A 15,992-nucleotide genomic window follows, 5' to 3' on the forward strand; every position below is an offset into this window, starting at 1 on the left:
TATGACGTGTTTTGGGCGTTCAACTCCGGATCATGACGTTTTTCTGGCGTTTAACTCCAGACAGCAGCATGAACTTGGCGTTCAACGCCAAGTTACGTCATCTATTTCCGAATAAAGTATGGACTATTATATATTGCTGGAAAGCCCTGAATGTCTACTTTCCAACGCCGTTGAGAGCGCGCCAATTGGAGTTCTGTAGCTCCAGAAAATCCATTTCGAGTGCAGGGAGGTCAGATTCCAACAGCATCAGCAGTCCTTTTGTCAGCCTTTTTCAGAGTTTTGCTCAAATCCCTCAATTTCAGTCAGAATTTACCTGAAATCACAGAAAAACACACAAACTCATAGTAAAGTCCAGAAATGTGAATTTAACATAAAAACTAATGAAAACATCCCTAAAAGTAGCCTGAACTTGCTAAAAACTACCTAAAAACAATGCCAAAAAGCGTATAAATTATCCGCTCATCAGCGACGCCAAGAGCCCAAGGACAATGAGCGCGGACTCACCATAGTAAATGTGGTAATCGAAAGAGACGCGGCTTCGAGTCGAAGTCGGCACACAAAAAGGACGCCAAAGTCCTAGCGGTGTCGTCATCTAGCCCCACGCCAAATTCTAAGAGGACCCCACCCATATCATTCGATCCGGACGACCAATGGTTTGATGAAATAATGGAAAACCCTCCAATGGTTATCACGGCCAGGGTGGGAACCGGCTTGGTCAAGAGGATTCTCGTGGACACTAGCGCTGACTCGAATATTATGTTCCGCAACGTGTTCGATGCCCTAGGCCTCTGAGATGCTGATTTAGAGACTCATTAGCACGGTGTAGTAGGCTTTTGCGACCATTTCATCAAGCCTGGTGGAATAATCTCCCTACTAGTGTCCGTAGGGTCGGGACAAGGGAAAAGGTCGGTAATGGCAGAGTTCGTGGTTCTCTGAGACTCGATAGCCTTCAACATCATCCTTGGGAGAAAGACCATCAACGACCTTGGGGCAATGATCAGCACAAAGATGTTGGTAATGAAGTTCATCACGGATAACGGATCTGTGGGAGCTATAAGGGGACTTGGAAACGGCAGTCGCTTGCGACAACACCAGTCTCTCCTTGAGAAAGAAATCCAAAGAAGCGTCGGGAGTCTTCCTCGCCGACCTGGACGTCAGGGTCGAGGACAAGCCTAGACCCGAGCCAAAAGGAGACTTAGAGAAGTTCAGGGTTGGCGACTCCAAGGAGAAGTTCACCTTCGTCAATAGAAACCTTCCGCACCAATTAAAAGAACCTTTAATGGAAATGATCGGGGCTAACGGCGATCTCTTTGCCTGGACTCTAGCCGACATGCTCGGGATAGACCCCCAGATCATGTCTCATCGCTTGGACGTCAAGGAAGAGGCCAAACCAGTAGCCCAAAGGAGAAGGAAAATATCACAAGAAAGAGCAGAGGAGGTGGCCAGGCAGACGGCCAGCCTCCTCGAAGCAGGGTTCATACGAGAGCTTGACTACTCGACCTGGCTGTCGAACGTAGTCCTTGTTAGAAAACACAATAGAAAATGGAGAATGTGTACAGATTACTCTGACCTTAACAAAGCATGCTCCAAGAACTCTTACCCCCTACCCAACATAGATGCGCTCGTCGACGCGGTGGCGGGATATCGATATCTGAGCTTCATGGACGCTTACTCTGGCTACAATCAGATACCGATGCACCGGCCAGACGAGGAAAAACGGTGTTCATAACGCCAGGGGGAACATACTACTACAGGGTAATGCCATTCGGGCTAAAAAATGTGGGGACCACCTACCAAAGGTTGATGAACAAGATCTTCAGCGACCTCATAGGCAAAATGGTGGAGGTATACGTAGACGATATCTTGGTAAAGACCACCCGGCCCGACGACCTCACCAACGACCTAGAAAATGTGTTCGCCTCGCTTCGATGACACGGCATGAGGCTCAACCCACTCAAATGTGCTTTCGGCATGGAAGTAGGGAAATGCTTAGGGTTTATGATAACCCAAAGGGGGGTAGAGGCCAACCCGAAAAAGTGCAAAGCAATACTCCAGATGAAGAGCCCAGGGTGTGTCAAGGATGTTTAGAGGTTGGTAGGAAGGCTCACAACGATGTCCCGCTTCCTCGAGGCGTCGGCTGCTAAGGCGTTACCATTCTTCAATTTGATGAAGAAAGGGGTAGCTTTCGAGTGAACTCTCACCCCCTGTCCTCGGTAAGCCTAAAAACGGCGAACCGTTATACTTGTATCTAGCCATAACAGATGAAGCAATGGCGGCGGTCCTGGTACGGGAGGAAGGAAAGGCCCAACAACCAATTTACTTTGTGAGCAAAGCATTGCAAGGAGCAGAACTTAGGTATAGCAAATTGGAAAAGTTAGCGCTCGCACTTTTAACCTCTTCTCGTAGATTACGACAGTACGTCCAAAGCCATAAAGTGGTCGTTAGGACGTACCAGGCAATTCGCCAGGTCCTCTAAAAGCCCGACTTAGCGGGAAGAATGATGACCTGGGCGGTCGAACTATCCCAGTACGACTTGTAATACGAGCCCAGGCACACGATCAAAGCGCAAGCCATGGCTGACTTGTTGGTGGAAATGATGGGGGACCCAACCGAGACACCGAGCACACGGTGGAAGCTTCACATAGACGGAGCCTCCAACCAGACGTTCGACGGAGCCGGGATAATCTTGGAAAGCCCCACTGGGGTCGTTTACAAGAATCCAACAGCATCTGCAGTCCTTTTGAGTCTCTGGATCAGATTTTTGCTCAGATCCCTCAATTTCAGCCAGAAAATACCTGAAATCACAGAAAAACACACAAACTCATAGTAAAGTCCAGAAAAGTGAATTTTAACTAAAAACTAATAAAAATATAATAAAAACTAACTAAAAGATACTAAAAACATACTAAAAACAATGCCAAAAAGCGTACAAATTATCCGCTCATCACAACACCAAACTTAAATTGTTGCTTGTCCCCAAGCAACTGAAGATCAAATAGGATAAAAAGAAGAGAATATGCAATGAACTCCAAAAACATCTATGAAGATCAGTATTAATTAGATGAGCGGGGCTTTTAGCTTTTTGCCTCTGAATAGTTTTGGCATCTCACTTTATCCTTTGGAACTCAGAATGATTGGCTTCTTTAGGAACTCAGAATCCAGATAGTGTTATTGATTCTCCTAGTTAAGTATGATGATTCTTGAACACAGCTACTTATTGAGTCTTGGCTGTGGCCCAAAGCACTCTGTCTTCCAGTATTACCACCGGATACATACATGCCACAGACACATAATTGGGTGAACCTTTTCAGATTGTGACTCAGCTTTGCTAGAGTCCCCAACTAGAGGTGTCCAGGGTTCTTAAGCACACTCTTTTTGCCTTGGATCACAACTTTATTTATTTCTTTTTCTTTCTTTTTTTTCTTTCCCCTTTTTTTTCGTTTTTTTTTCGCTTGCTTTCTCCCTTTTTTTTTGTATTCACTGCTTTTTCTTGCTTCAAGAATCATTTTTATGATTTTTCAGATCCTCAGTAACATGTCTCCTTTTTCATCATTCTTTCAAGAGCCAACATTCATGAACCACAAATTCAAAAGACATATGCACTTTTCAAGCATACATTCAGAGAACAAAAGTGTTGCCACCACATCAAAGTAATTAAACTGTTATAAAATTCAAAATTCATGCAATTCTTTTTCTTTTTCAATTAAGAACAATTCTTAAGAAAGGTGATAGATTCATAGGACATTCATAACTTTAAGGCATAGACACTAAGACACTAATGATCATAAGACACAAACATGGATAACATAATCATGAAAATTTCGAAAAACAAGAAAATAAAGAACAAGGAGATTAAAGAACGGGTCCACCTTAGTGATGGCGGCTTGTTCTTCCTCTTGAAGGTCTTATGGAGTGCTTGAGCTCCTCAATGTCTCTTCCTTGTCTTTGTTGCTCCTCTCTCATGATTCTTTGATCTTCTCTAATTTCATGGAGGAGGATGGAATGTTCTTGGTGCTCCACCCTTAGTTGTCCCATGTTGGAACTCAATTCTCCTAGGAAGGTGCTTAGTTGCTCCCAATAGTCTTGTGGAGGAAAGTACATCCCTTGAGGCATCTCAGGGATCTCATGATGAGATGGGTCTCTTGTTTGCTCCATCCTTTTCTTGGTGATGGGCTTGTCCTCATCAATGGGGGTGTCTCCTTCTATGTCAACTCCAACTGAATAACAGAGGTGACAAATGAGATGAGGAAAGGCTAGCCTTGCCAAGATGGAAGACTTGTCCGCCACTTTATAGAGTTCTTGGGCTATAACCTCATGAACTTCCACTTCTTCTCCAATCATGATGCTATGAATCATGATGGCCCGGTCTAGAGTAACTTCAGACCGGTTGCTAGTGGGAATGATTGAGCGTTGAATGAACTCCAACCATCCTCTAGCCATGGGCTTGAGGTCATGCCTTCTCAATTGAACCGGCTTCCCTCTTGAATCTCTCTTCCATTGTGCGTCCTCTTCACATATGACTGTGAGGACTTGGTCCAACCTTTGATCAAAGTTGACCCTTCTAGTGTAAGGATGTGCATCTCCTTGCATCATGGGCAAGTTGAATGCTAACCTTACATTTTCCGGACTAAAATCCAAGTATTTCCCCCGAACCATAGTAAGATAATTCCTTGGATCCGAGTTCATACTTTGATCATGGTTCTTGGTGATCCATGCATTGGTATAGAACTCTTGAACCATCAAGATTCTGACTTGTTGAATGGGGTTGGTAAGCACTTCCCAACCTCTTCTTCGGATCTCATGGCGGATCTCCGGATATTCACCCTTTTTGAGTGAAAAGGGAATGTTATGGAAAAACAAAAAGCCAATGCTTTTAACCACACCAACCTTAAAAGGTTTGCTCGTCCTCGCAAAGAAGAAAGAAAGAGTAGAGAAGAGAAATGAGGGAGAAGGAGATGGCTTATGTATTCGGCCAAGGAGGGGGAAGTGGTGTTTAGGTTGTGTGAAAAGGAAGGAGTGAAGAAGGGTATTTATAGGAGAGAGGGGAGATGGGGTTCGGCCATTATGGGTGGGTTTGGGAGGAAAGTGGTTTGATTGAAGGGTGAGGTTGGTGGGTTTTATGAAGGATGGATTGAGTGGCGAAGAGAAAGATGGGATTTGATAGTGAAGGGTTTTGGGGAAGAGGTAATGAGGTGATTGGTGAATGGGTGAAGAAGAGAGAGAGAGTGTGGGGGATCCTGTGGGGTCCACAGATCCTGTGTGTCAAGGAAAGTCATCCCTGCAAATGGCATCAAAAATCACGTTTTGAGCCATTTCTGGCGTTAAACGCCGGGCTGGTGCCCATTCCTGGCATTTAACGCCAGGTTCTTGCCCTTTTCTGGCGTTTAACGCCAGTTTGGTGCCCCTTTCTGGCGTTAAACGCCCAGAATGGTGCCAGACTGGCGTTAAACGCCAACTGCTAGCCTCACTGGCGTTTAAACGCCAGTGAATTCTTCCTCCAGGGTGTGCTGTTTTCTTTCCTGTTTTTCATTCTGTTTTTGCTTTTTCAATGGATTTTGTGACTTCTTATGATCATCAACCTACAAAAAACATAAATAACAAAGAAAATATATAAAATAATCATTGGGTTGCCTCCCAACAAGCGCTTCTTTAATGTCAGTAGCTTGACAAGGGCTCTCATGGAGCCTCACAGGTACTCAGAGCAATGTTGGAACCTCCCAACACCAAACTTAGAGTTTGAATGTGGGGTTCAACACCAAACTTAGAGTTTGGTTGTGGCCTCCCAACACCAACTTAGAGTTTGACTGTGGGGGCTCTGTTTTGACTCTGAATTGAGAGAAGCTCTTCATGCTTCTTTTCCATGAAGACAGAGGGATATCCTTGAGCCTTAAACACATAGGATTTTTCATTTACTTGAATGATCAGTTCCTCCATCAACATCAATCACAGCCTTTTGCTGTGGCTAGGAAGGGTCTGCCAAGGATGATGGATTCATCCATGCACTTCCCAGTCTCTAGGACTATGAAATCAGTAGGGATGTAATGGTCTTCAACTTTTACCAGAACATTTCTCAAGTCCTTGAGCTTGTTTTCTTGAGTTGTCTGCCATCTCTAGTGAGATTCTTGCAGCTTGTACCTCAAAGATCCCTAGCTTCTCCATTACAGAAAGAGGCATGAGGTTCACACTTGACCCTAAGTCACACAGGGCCTTCTTGAAGGTCATGGTGCCTATGGTACAAGGTATGGAAAACTTCCCAGGATCTTGTCTCTTTTGAGGTAATTTCTACCTAGACAAGTCATCCAGTTCTTTGGTGTGCAAAGGAGGTTCAGTCTCCCAAGTCTCATTTCCAAATAACTTGTCATTTAGCTTCATGATTGCTCCAAGGTATTTAGCAACTTGCTCTTCAGTGACATACTCATCCTCTTCAGAGGAGGAATACTCATCAGAGCTCATGAAAGGCAGAAGTAAGTCCAATGGAATCTCTATGGTCTCATTTTGAGCCTCAGATTCCCATGGTTCCTCATTGGGGAACGCATTGGAGGTCAGTGCACGCCCATTGAGGCCTTCCTCAGTGGCGTTCACTTCCTCTCCCTCCTCTCCAAATTCGGCCATGTTGATGGCCTTGCACTCTCCTTTTGGATTTTCTTCTGTATTACTTGGGAGAGTACTAGGAGGGAGTTCAGTAATTTTCTTACTCAGCTGTCCCACTTGTGCCTCCAAATTCCTAATGGAGGACCTTGTTTCAATCATGAAACTTTGAGTGGTTTTGATTAGATCAGAGACCATGGTTGCTAAGTCAGAGGGGTTCTGCTTAGAATTCTCTGTCTGTTGCTGAGAAGATGATGGAAAAGGCTTGCCATTGCTAAACATGTTTCTTCCACCATTATTGTTGTTGAAACCTTGTTGAGGTCTCTCTTGATTCTTCCATGAGAAATTTGGGTGATTTCTCCATGAAGAATTATAGGTGTTTCCATAGGGTTCTCCTAGGTAATTCACCTCTTCCATTGAAGGATTCTCAGGATCATAAGCTTCTTCTTCAGATGAAGCATCCTTAGTACTGCTTGGTGCATTTTGCATTCCAGACAGATTTTGAGAAATCAAATTGACTTGTTGAGTCAATATCTTATTCTGAGCCAATATGGCATTCAGAGTGTCAATCTCAAGAACTCCTTTCTTCTGACTAGTCCCATTGTTCACAGGATTCCTTTCAGAAGTGTACATGAATTGGTTATTTGCAACCATTTCAATTAGCTCTTGAGCTTCTGTAGGCGTCTTCTTCAGATGAAGAGATCCTCCAGCAGAGCTATCCAAAGACATCTTGGATAGTTCAGAGAGACCATCATAGAAAATACCTATGATGTTCCATTCAGAAAGCATGTCTGAGGGACACTTTCTGATTAATTGTTTGTATCTTTCCCAAGCTTCATAGAGGGATTCTCCATCCTTCTGTCTGAAGGTTTGGACTTCCATTCTAAGCTTACTCAATTTTTGAGGTGGAAAGAACTTTGCCAAGAAGGCATTGACTAGCTTTTCCCAAGAGTCCAGGCTATCTTTAGGTTGTGAGTCCAACCATATTCTAGCTTTGTCTCTTACAGCAAAAGGGAATAGCATCAGTCTGTAGACCTCAGGGTCAACCCCATTAGTCTTGACTGTGTCACAGATTTGCAAGAACTCAGCTAAAAACTGATGAGGATCTTCCATTGGAAGTCCATGGAACTTGCAATTCTGTTGCATTAGAGAAACTAACTGAGGCTTAAGCTCAAAGTTGTTTGCTCCAATGGCAGGGATAGAGATGCTTCTCCCATAGAAATTGGGAGTAGGTGCAGTAAAGTCACCCAGCACCTTCCTTGCATTGTTTGCATTGTTGTTGTTTTCGGCTGCCATGGGTTCTTCTTCTTTGAAGAATTCGGTCAGGTCCTCAACAGAGAGTTGTGCCTTAGCTTCTCTTAGCTTTCGCTTCAAGGTCCTTTCAGGTTCAGGGTCAGCTTCAACAAGAATGCCTTTGTCTCTGCTCCTGCTCATATGAAAGAGAAGAGAACAAGAAAATATGGAATCCTCTATGTCACAGTATAGAGATTCCTTGAGGTGTCAGAGGAAAAGAAAAATGGAAGGCAGAAGTAGAAAATTCGAACTTATCAAAGAAGATGGAGTTCGAATTTTGCATTAAGGAACAGTGTTAGTCCAAAAATAGAAGGATGTGAGAAGAAGGGAAGTAATTTTCGAAAATTAAGTAAAAGATTTTAAAAACATTTTGAAAAACACTACTTGATTTTCGAAAATAAGAGTGGGAAAGAAATCAAGTGATTTTTGAAAAAGATTTTGAAATTAGAAATTAAAAAGATTTGATTGAAAACTTATTTTGAAAAAGATGTGATTAAAAAGATATGATTGGTTTTAAAAAGATGTGATTGTGAAGATATGATTTGAAAAACATTTTAAAAAGATTTGATTTTAAAAATTAATGACTTGCCTAACAAGAAAAGATATGATTCAAACATTAAACCTTTCTCAACAGAAAAGGTAGTATACTTGATATGTTCAATCAAATCATTAATTGTTAGTAAGTATCTTTGAAAAAGGAAAGAAATTGATTTTGAAAACATTTGATTGAAAAGATTTGATTTGAAAAAGATTTGATTTTGAAAAACTTTGAAAACTTGAAAAAAAATTGATTTTGAAAACAAAATCTTCCCCCTTGTGCCATCCTGGCGTTAAACGCCCAGAATGGTGCACATTCTGGTGTTTAACGCCCAAAACTATACCCTTTTGGGCGTTAAACGCCCAACCAGGTACCCTGGCTGGCGTTTAAACGCCAGTTTGTCTTCTTCACTGGGCATTTTTGAATGCTCAGCTTTTTCTGTGTGATTCCTCTGCAGTATGTTCTGAATCTTCAATTCTCTGTATCATTGACTTGAAAAGACACAAATAAAAAATATTTTTGGATTTTTAATAATGAGGAATAATCAAAATGCAACTAAAATCAAATAACAATGCATGCAAGACACCAAACTTAGCAGTTTGCATACTACTGACACTAATGAGAATGCATATGAGACACATAAACACTCAAGTCAAGAGAATTCAAAGATCAAAACAAGGAAATCATCAAGAACAACTTGAAGATTAATGAAGACACATGCATGAATGCAGTAAGAACAGAAACATGCAATTGACACCAAACTTAAAATGAGACACTAGACTCAAGCAAGAAACATCAAATATTTTTGGTTTTTATAATTTTGTGAATTTTTTTGTGCTTTTTTCGAAAATTATGTGAAAATAAAAAATAAAGGTTTCAGAATTCTCAATTTGAATTTCCAGGAATCATTGCAATGCTAGTCTAAGACTTCGGTCCAGGAATTAGACATGGCTTCACAGCCAGCCAAGCTTTCAAAGAAAGCTTCGGTCCAAAAACACTAGACATGGCCAAAGGCCAGCCAAGCCTTAGCAAATCACTGCTCCAAAAGCCAGATTGATGAAAATCAACAAGCTCTTGTGATGAAAAGTTGAAACCTCGGTCCAATGAAATTAGACATGGCTTTACAGCCAGCCAGATTTCAACAAATCATTCATGAAACTCTAGAATTCATCTTCAAGAATTTCGAAAAAAATAAATGCCTAATCTAAGCAACAAGATGAACCGTCAGTTGTCCATACACAAACAATCCCCGGCAACGGCGCCAAAAACTTGGTGCTGTTGCCGGATTTTGGCACTGATGTTACCGGACCAAAAGCTTGCTCAAAACTAGAACAATCCCCCGGCAACGGCGCCAAAAACTTGGTGCACGAAATTGTGATCAATACTTTTCAAAACATAAACAATCCCTAGTAATGGCTCCAAAGACTTGGTGCTCAATACCATGGCATAAACACAACTTCGCACAACTAACCAGCAAGTGCACTGGGTCGTCCAAGTAATACCTTACGTGAGTAAGGGTCGATCCCACGGAGATTGTTGGTATGAAGCAAGCTATGGTCACCTTGTAAATCTTAGTCAGGCAGACTCAAATGGGTATAGATGATGAATGAATAAAACATAAAGATAAAGATAGAGATACTTATGTATATCATTGGTGAGAGCTTCAGATAAGCGTATGAAGATGCCTTCCCTTCCGTCTCTCTGCTTTCCTACTGTCTTCATCCAATCCTTCTTACTCCTTTCCATGGCAAGCTCATGTAGGGTTTCACCGTTGTCAGTGGCTACCTTCCATCCTCTCAGTGAAAATGTTCCCATGCTCTGTCACAGCATATGGCTAATTAGCTGTCGGTTCTCGGTCAGGCCGGAATAAAATCCATCGATCCTTTTACGTCTCTCACTAACGCCCCGCCTGCTAGGAGTTTGAAGCACGTCACAGTCATTCATTCATTGAATCCTACTCAGAATACCACAGACAAGGTTAGACCTTCCGGATTCTCTTGAATGCCGCCATCAGTTCTTGCCTATACCACGAAGACTCTGATCTCACGGAATGGCTGGCTCGTTTGTCAGGCGAGCACTCGGTTGTCAGGCGATCAACCATGCATCGTGTTATCAGGAATCCAAGAGATATTCACTAAGCCTCATATGCTTGTAGAACAAGAGTGGTTGTCAGTCACCTTGTTCATGAGTGAGAATGATGATGAGTGTCACGGATCATCACATTCATTGATGAGCGGATAATTTATACGCTTTTTGGCATTGTTTTTAGTATGATTTTAGTAGTTTTAGTTGAGTTCTTAGTATATTTTTATTAGTTTTTAGTTAAAATTCACTTTTCTGGACTTTACTATGAGTTTGTGTGCTTTTCTGTGATTTCAGGTATTTTCTGGCTGAAATTGAGGGACCTGAGCAAAAATCTGATTCAGAGACTGAAAAGGACTGCAGATGCTGTTGGATTCTGACCTCCCTGCACTCGAAGTGGATTTTCTGGAGCTACAGAAGCCCAATTGGCGCGCTCTCAACGGCGTTGGAAAGTAGACATCCTGGGCTTTCCAGCAATAAATGATAGTCCATACTTTGCCCAAGATTTGATGGCCCAAACCGGCGTTCAAAGTCACCTACAGAAATTCCAGCGTTAAACGCTGGAACTGGCACCTAATTGGGAGTTAAACGCCCAAACTGGCATAAAAGCTGGCGTTTAACTCCAAGAGAAGTCTCTACACGAAAATGCTTCATTGCTCAGCCCAAGCACACACCAAGTGGGCCCGGAAGTGGATTTTTTATGTCATTTACTCATCTTTGTACACCTTAGGCTACTAGTTTTCTATAAGTAGGACCTTTTACTATTGTATTTGACATCTTGGTAGCTATCTTCTAATTTTATGCTATCTTAGATCATTTGGGAGGCTGGCCATTCGGCCATGCCTAGACCTTTCTTATGTATTTTCAACGGTGGAGTTTCTACACACCATAGATTAAGGTGTGGAGCTCTGCTGTACCTCGAGTATTAATGCAATTACTATTGTTCTTCTATTCAACTCCGCTTGTTCTTGTTCCAAGATATCGCTTGTTTTTCAACTTGATGAATGTGATGATCCGTGACACTCATCATCATTCTCACCCATGAACAAGGTGACTGACAACCATTCTTGTTCTACAAGCATCCGAGGCTTGGTGAATATCTCTTGGATTCTTTAATCGGAATCTTCGTGGTATAGGCAGGACCTGATGGCGGCATTCAAGAGAATCCGGAAGGTCTAAACCTTGTCTGTGGTATTCTGAGTAGGATTCAATGATTGAATGACTGTGACGTGCTTCAAACCTGTAACCTACTGGGCGTTAGTGACAGACGCAAAAGAGGGACTCTATTCCGGTAGGGGAGGGAACCAAACCGGTGATTGGCAGTACTGTGACAGAGTGCGTGCATTAGCTTTCACTGCGAGGATGGGAGGTAGCCATTGACAACGGTGAAACCCTACACGAGCTTGCCATGGAAAGGAGTAAGAAGGATTGGATGAAGGCAGTAGGAAAGCAGAGAGACGGAAGGGAAGGCATCTTCATTCGCTTATCTGAAGCTCTCACCAGTGATATACATAAGTATCTCTATCTTTATCTTTTATGTTATTTTCGTTCATCACTATACCCATTTGAGTTTGCCTGACTGAGATTTACAAGGTGACCATAGCTTGCTTCATAGCAACAATCTCCGTGGGATCGACCCTTACTCGCGTAAGGTTTATTACTTGGACGACCCAGTGCACTTGCTGGTTAGTTGTGCGAAGTTGTGTTTATGCCATGGTATTGAGCACCAAGTCTTTGGAGCCATTACTAGGGATTGTTTATGTTTTGAAAAGTATTGATCACAATTTCGTGCACCAAGTTTTTGGCGCCGTTGCCGGGGGATTGTTCTAGTTTTGAGCAAGCTTTTGGTCCGGTAACATCAGTGCCAAAATCCGGCAACAGCACCAAGTTTTTGGCGCCGTTGCCGGGGATTGTTTGTGTATGGACAACTGACGGTTCATCTTGTTGCTTAGATTAGGCATTTATTTTTTTCGAAATTCTTGAAGATGAATTCTAGAGTTTCATGAATGATTTGTTGAAATCTGGCTGGCTGTAAAGCCATGTCTAATTTCATTGGACCGAGGTTTCAACTTTTCATCACAAGAGCTTGTTGATTTTCATCAATCTGGCTTTTGGAGCAGTGATTTGCTAAGGCTTGGCTGGCCTTTGGCCATGTCTAGTGTTTTGGACCGAAGCTTTCTTTGAAAGCTTGGCTGGCTGTGAAGCCATGTCTAATTCCTGGACCAGAGTCTTAGACTAGCATTGCACTGATTCCTGGAATTCTCATTAAGAATTTTGATGTTTTCACTTAATTTTCAAAAAAGCACAAAAAAAATTACAAAATCATAAAAAACCAAAAATATTTGATGTTTCTTGCTTGAGTCTAGTGTCTCATCTTAAGTTTGGTGTCAATTGCATGCATTCATTCATGTGTCTTAAGGATCTTCAAGTAATTCTTGATGATTTCTTACTCTGATCTTTGAATTCTTTTGACTTGAGTGTTTATGTGTCTCATATAGTGTCAGTAGTATACAAACTGCTAAGTTTGGTGTCTTGCATACATTGTTATTTGATTCTTGTAGCATTTTGATTATTAAAAATCCAAAAATATTTTTTTTATTTGTGTCTTTTCAAGTCAATAATACAGAGAATTGAAGATTCAGAACATACTGCAGAGGAATTATACAGAAAAAGCTGGGCATTCAAAAATGCCCAGTGAAGAAGGCAGACTGGCGTTTAAACGCCAGCCAGGGTACCTGGTTGGGCGTTTAACGCCCAAAAAGGGTGCATTTTGGGCGTTAAACGCCAGAATGGATACCATTCTGGGCGTTTAACGCCAGGATGGTGCTAGGGGGAAGATTTTGTTTTTCAAATCAAATTTTTTTCAAGTTTTCAAAGTTTTTCAAAATCAAATCTTTTTCAAATCATATCTTTTCAATCAAATGTTTTCAAAATTAATTTCTTTCCTTTTTCAAAGATACTTACTAACAATTAATGATTTGATTCAAAATTTCAAGATTGTTGCCTTTTCTGTTGAGAAAGGTTTAATGTTTTGAATCACATCTTTTCTTGTTAGGCAAGTCATTTATTTTCAAATCAAATCTTTTTAAAATTGTTTTCAAATCATATCTTCTCAATCACATCTTTTTAAAAGCATAACTTTTCAATCATATCTTCTCAATCAAATCTTTTTAACTTCTAATTTCAAATCTTTTTTCAAAAATCACTTGATTTCTTTTCCACTTTTATTTTCGAAAATCAATTAATGTTTTTCAAAAATGTTTTCAATATATTTTAAATAATTTTCGAAAAAATTACTTCCCTCCTTCTCACATCCTTCTATTTATGGAGTACCACTCCTTCTCAATGCACAATTCGAACCTTATCTAAGTAAAGTTCGAATTCTTCTTCTCCTTCTTCTTTCTATTTCTCTTTTTCTCTGACACCTCAAGGAATCTCTATACTGTGACATAGAGGATTCCACACTTTCTTGTTCTCTTCTCTTTCATATGAGCAGGAGCAAAGACAAAGGCATTCTTGTTGAAGCTGACCCTGAACCCGAAAGGACCTTGAAGAGAAAGCTAAGAGAAGCCAAAGCACAACTCTCTTTAGAGGACCTGACCGAATTCTTCAAAGAAGAAGAAGACATGGCAGCCGAAAACAACAATAATGCAAACAATGCAAGGAAGGTGCTGGGTGACTTTACTGCACCTACTCCTGATTTTTATGGGAGAAGCATCTCTATCCCTGCCATTGGAGCAAACAACTTTGAGCTTAAGCCTCAATTGGTTTCTCTAATGCAACAGAATTGCAAGTTCCATGGACTTCCAATGGAAGATCCTCATCAGTTTTTAGCTGAATTCTTGCAAATCTGTGACACAGTCAAGACTAATGGGGTTAACCCTGAGGTCTATAGACTGATGCTATTCCCTTTTGCTGTAAGAGACAGAGCTAGGATATGGTTGGACTCTCAACCTAAAGAAAGCCTGGACTCTTGGGAAAAGCTAGTCAATGCCTTCTTGGCAAAGTTCTTTCCACCACAAAGATGGAGTAAGCTTAGAGTGGAAGTCCAAACCTTCAGACAGAAGGATGGAGAATCCCTCTATGAAGCTTGGGAAAGATACAAACAATTAATCAGAAAATGTCCTTCTGACATGCTTTCTGAATGGAGCATCATAGGTATTTTCTATGATGGTCTCTCTGAACTATCCAAGATGTCTTTGGATAGCTCTGCTGGAGGATCTCTTCATCTGAAGAAGACGCCTACAGAGGCTCAAGAGCTAATTGAAATGGTTGCAAATAACCAATTCATGTACACTTCTGAAAGAAATCCTGTGAACAATGGGACTAGTCAGAAGAAAGGAGTTCTTGAGATTGACACTCTGAATGCCATACTAGCTCAGAACAAGATATTGACTCAACAAGTCAATTTGATTTCTCAAAGTCTGTTTGGAATGCAAAATGCACCAAGCAGTACTAAGGAGGCTTCATCTGAGGAAGAAGCTTATGATCCTGAGAACCCCTCAATGGAAGAGGTGAATTACCTAGGAGAACCCTATGGTAACACCTATAATTCTTCATGGAGAAATCACCCAAATTTCTCATGGAAGAATCAAGAGAGACCTCAACAAGGTTTCAATAATAACAATGGTGGAAGAAACAGGTTTAGCAATGGCAAACCTTTTCCATCATCTTCTCAGCAACAGACAGAGAATCCTAAGCAGAACCCCTCTGACTTAGCAACCATGGTCTCTGATATAATTAAAACCACTCAAAGTTTCATGAATGAAACAAGGTCTTCCATTAGGAATTTGGAAGGACAAGTGGGACAGTTGAGCAAGAAAGTTATTGAACTCCCTCCAAGTACTCTCCCAAGCAACACAGAAGAAAATCCAAAAGGAGAGTGCAAGGCCATCAATATGGCCGAATCTGGAGAGGATGGAGAGGCAGTGAACGCCACTGAGGAAGACCTCAATAGGCGTGCACTAGCCTCCAATGAGTTCCCCAATGAGGAACCATGGGAATCTGAGGCTCAAAATGAGACCATAGAGATTCCATTGGACTTACTTCTGCCTTTCATGAGCTCTGATGAGTATTCTTCCTCTGAAGAGGATGAGTATGTCACTGAAGAGCAAGTTGCTAAATACCTTGGAGCAATCATGAAGCTAAATGACAAGTTATTTGGAAATGAGACTTGGGAGGATGGACCTCCTTTGCTCACCAAGGAACTGGATGACTTGTCTAGGCAGAATTTACCTCAAAAGAGACAAGATCCTGGGAAGTTTTCAATACCTTGTACCATAGGCACCATGACCTTCAAGAAGGCTCTGTGTGACTTAGGGTCAAGTGTGAACCTCATGCCTCTCTCAGTAATGGAGAAGCTAAGGATCTTTGAGGTACAAGCTGCCAAAATCTCACTAGAGATGGCAGACAACTCAAGAAAACAAGCTCATGGACTTGTAGAGAATGTTTTGGTAAAGGTTGAAGACCATTACATTCCTACTGATTTCAT

The 15,992-nt window shown here is 41.5% G+C and overlaps 2 non-coding genes across 2 annotated transcripts; one reads left to right on the forward strand and one right to left on the reverse strand.

Annotated features, from left to right (window-relative positions):
• The first annotated feature begins 7,371 nt into the window (after nucleotides 1–7,371).
• Nucleotides 7,372–7,479, forward strand: LOC130971386 (small nucleolar RNA R71). Its single transcript, XR_009082608.1, has one exon. It is a non-coding gene; the product is annotated as a small nucleolar RNA R71 (small nucleolar RNA).
• A 7,053-nt stretch (nucleotides 7,480–14,532) lies between these two features.
• LOC130972516 (small nucleolar RNA R71) lies at nucleotides 14,533–14,640 on the reverse strand. The gene has a single exon (XR_009083678.1). It is a non-coding gene; the product is annotated as a small nucleolar RNA R71 (small nucleolar RNA).
• Between the last annotated feature and the right edge of the window lie 1,352 nt (nucleotides 14,641–15,992).

This window comes from Arachis stenosperma, chromosome 3 (genome assembly GCF_014773155.1).
Source record: "Arachis stenosperma cultivar V10309 chromosome 3, arast.V10309.gnm1.PFL2, whole genome shotgun sequence".
Classification (NCBI taxonomy): Eukaryota; Viridiplantae; Streptophyta; class Magnoliopsida; order Fabales; family Fabaceae; genus Arachis; species Arachis stenosperma.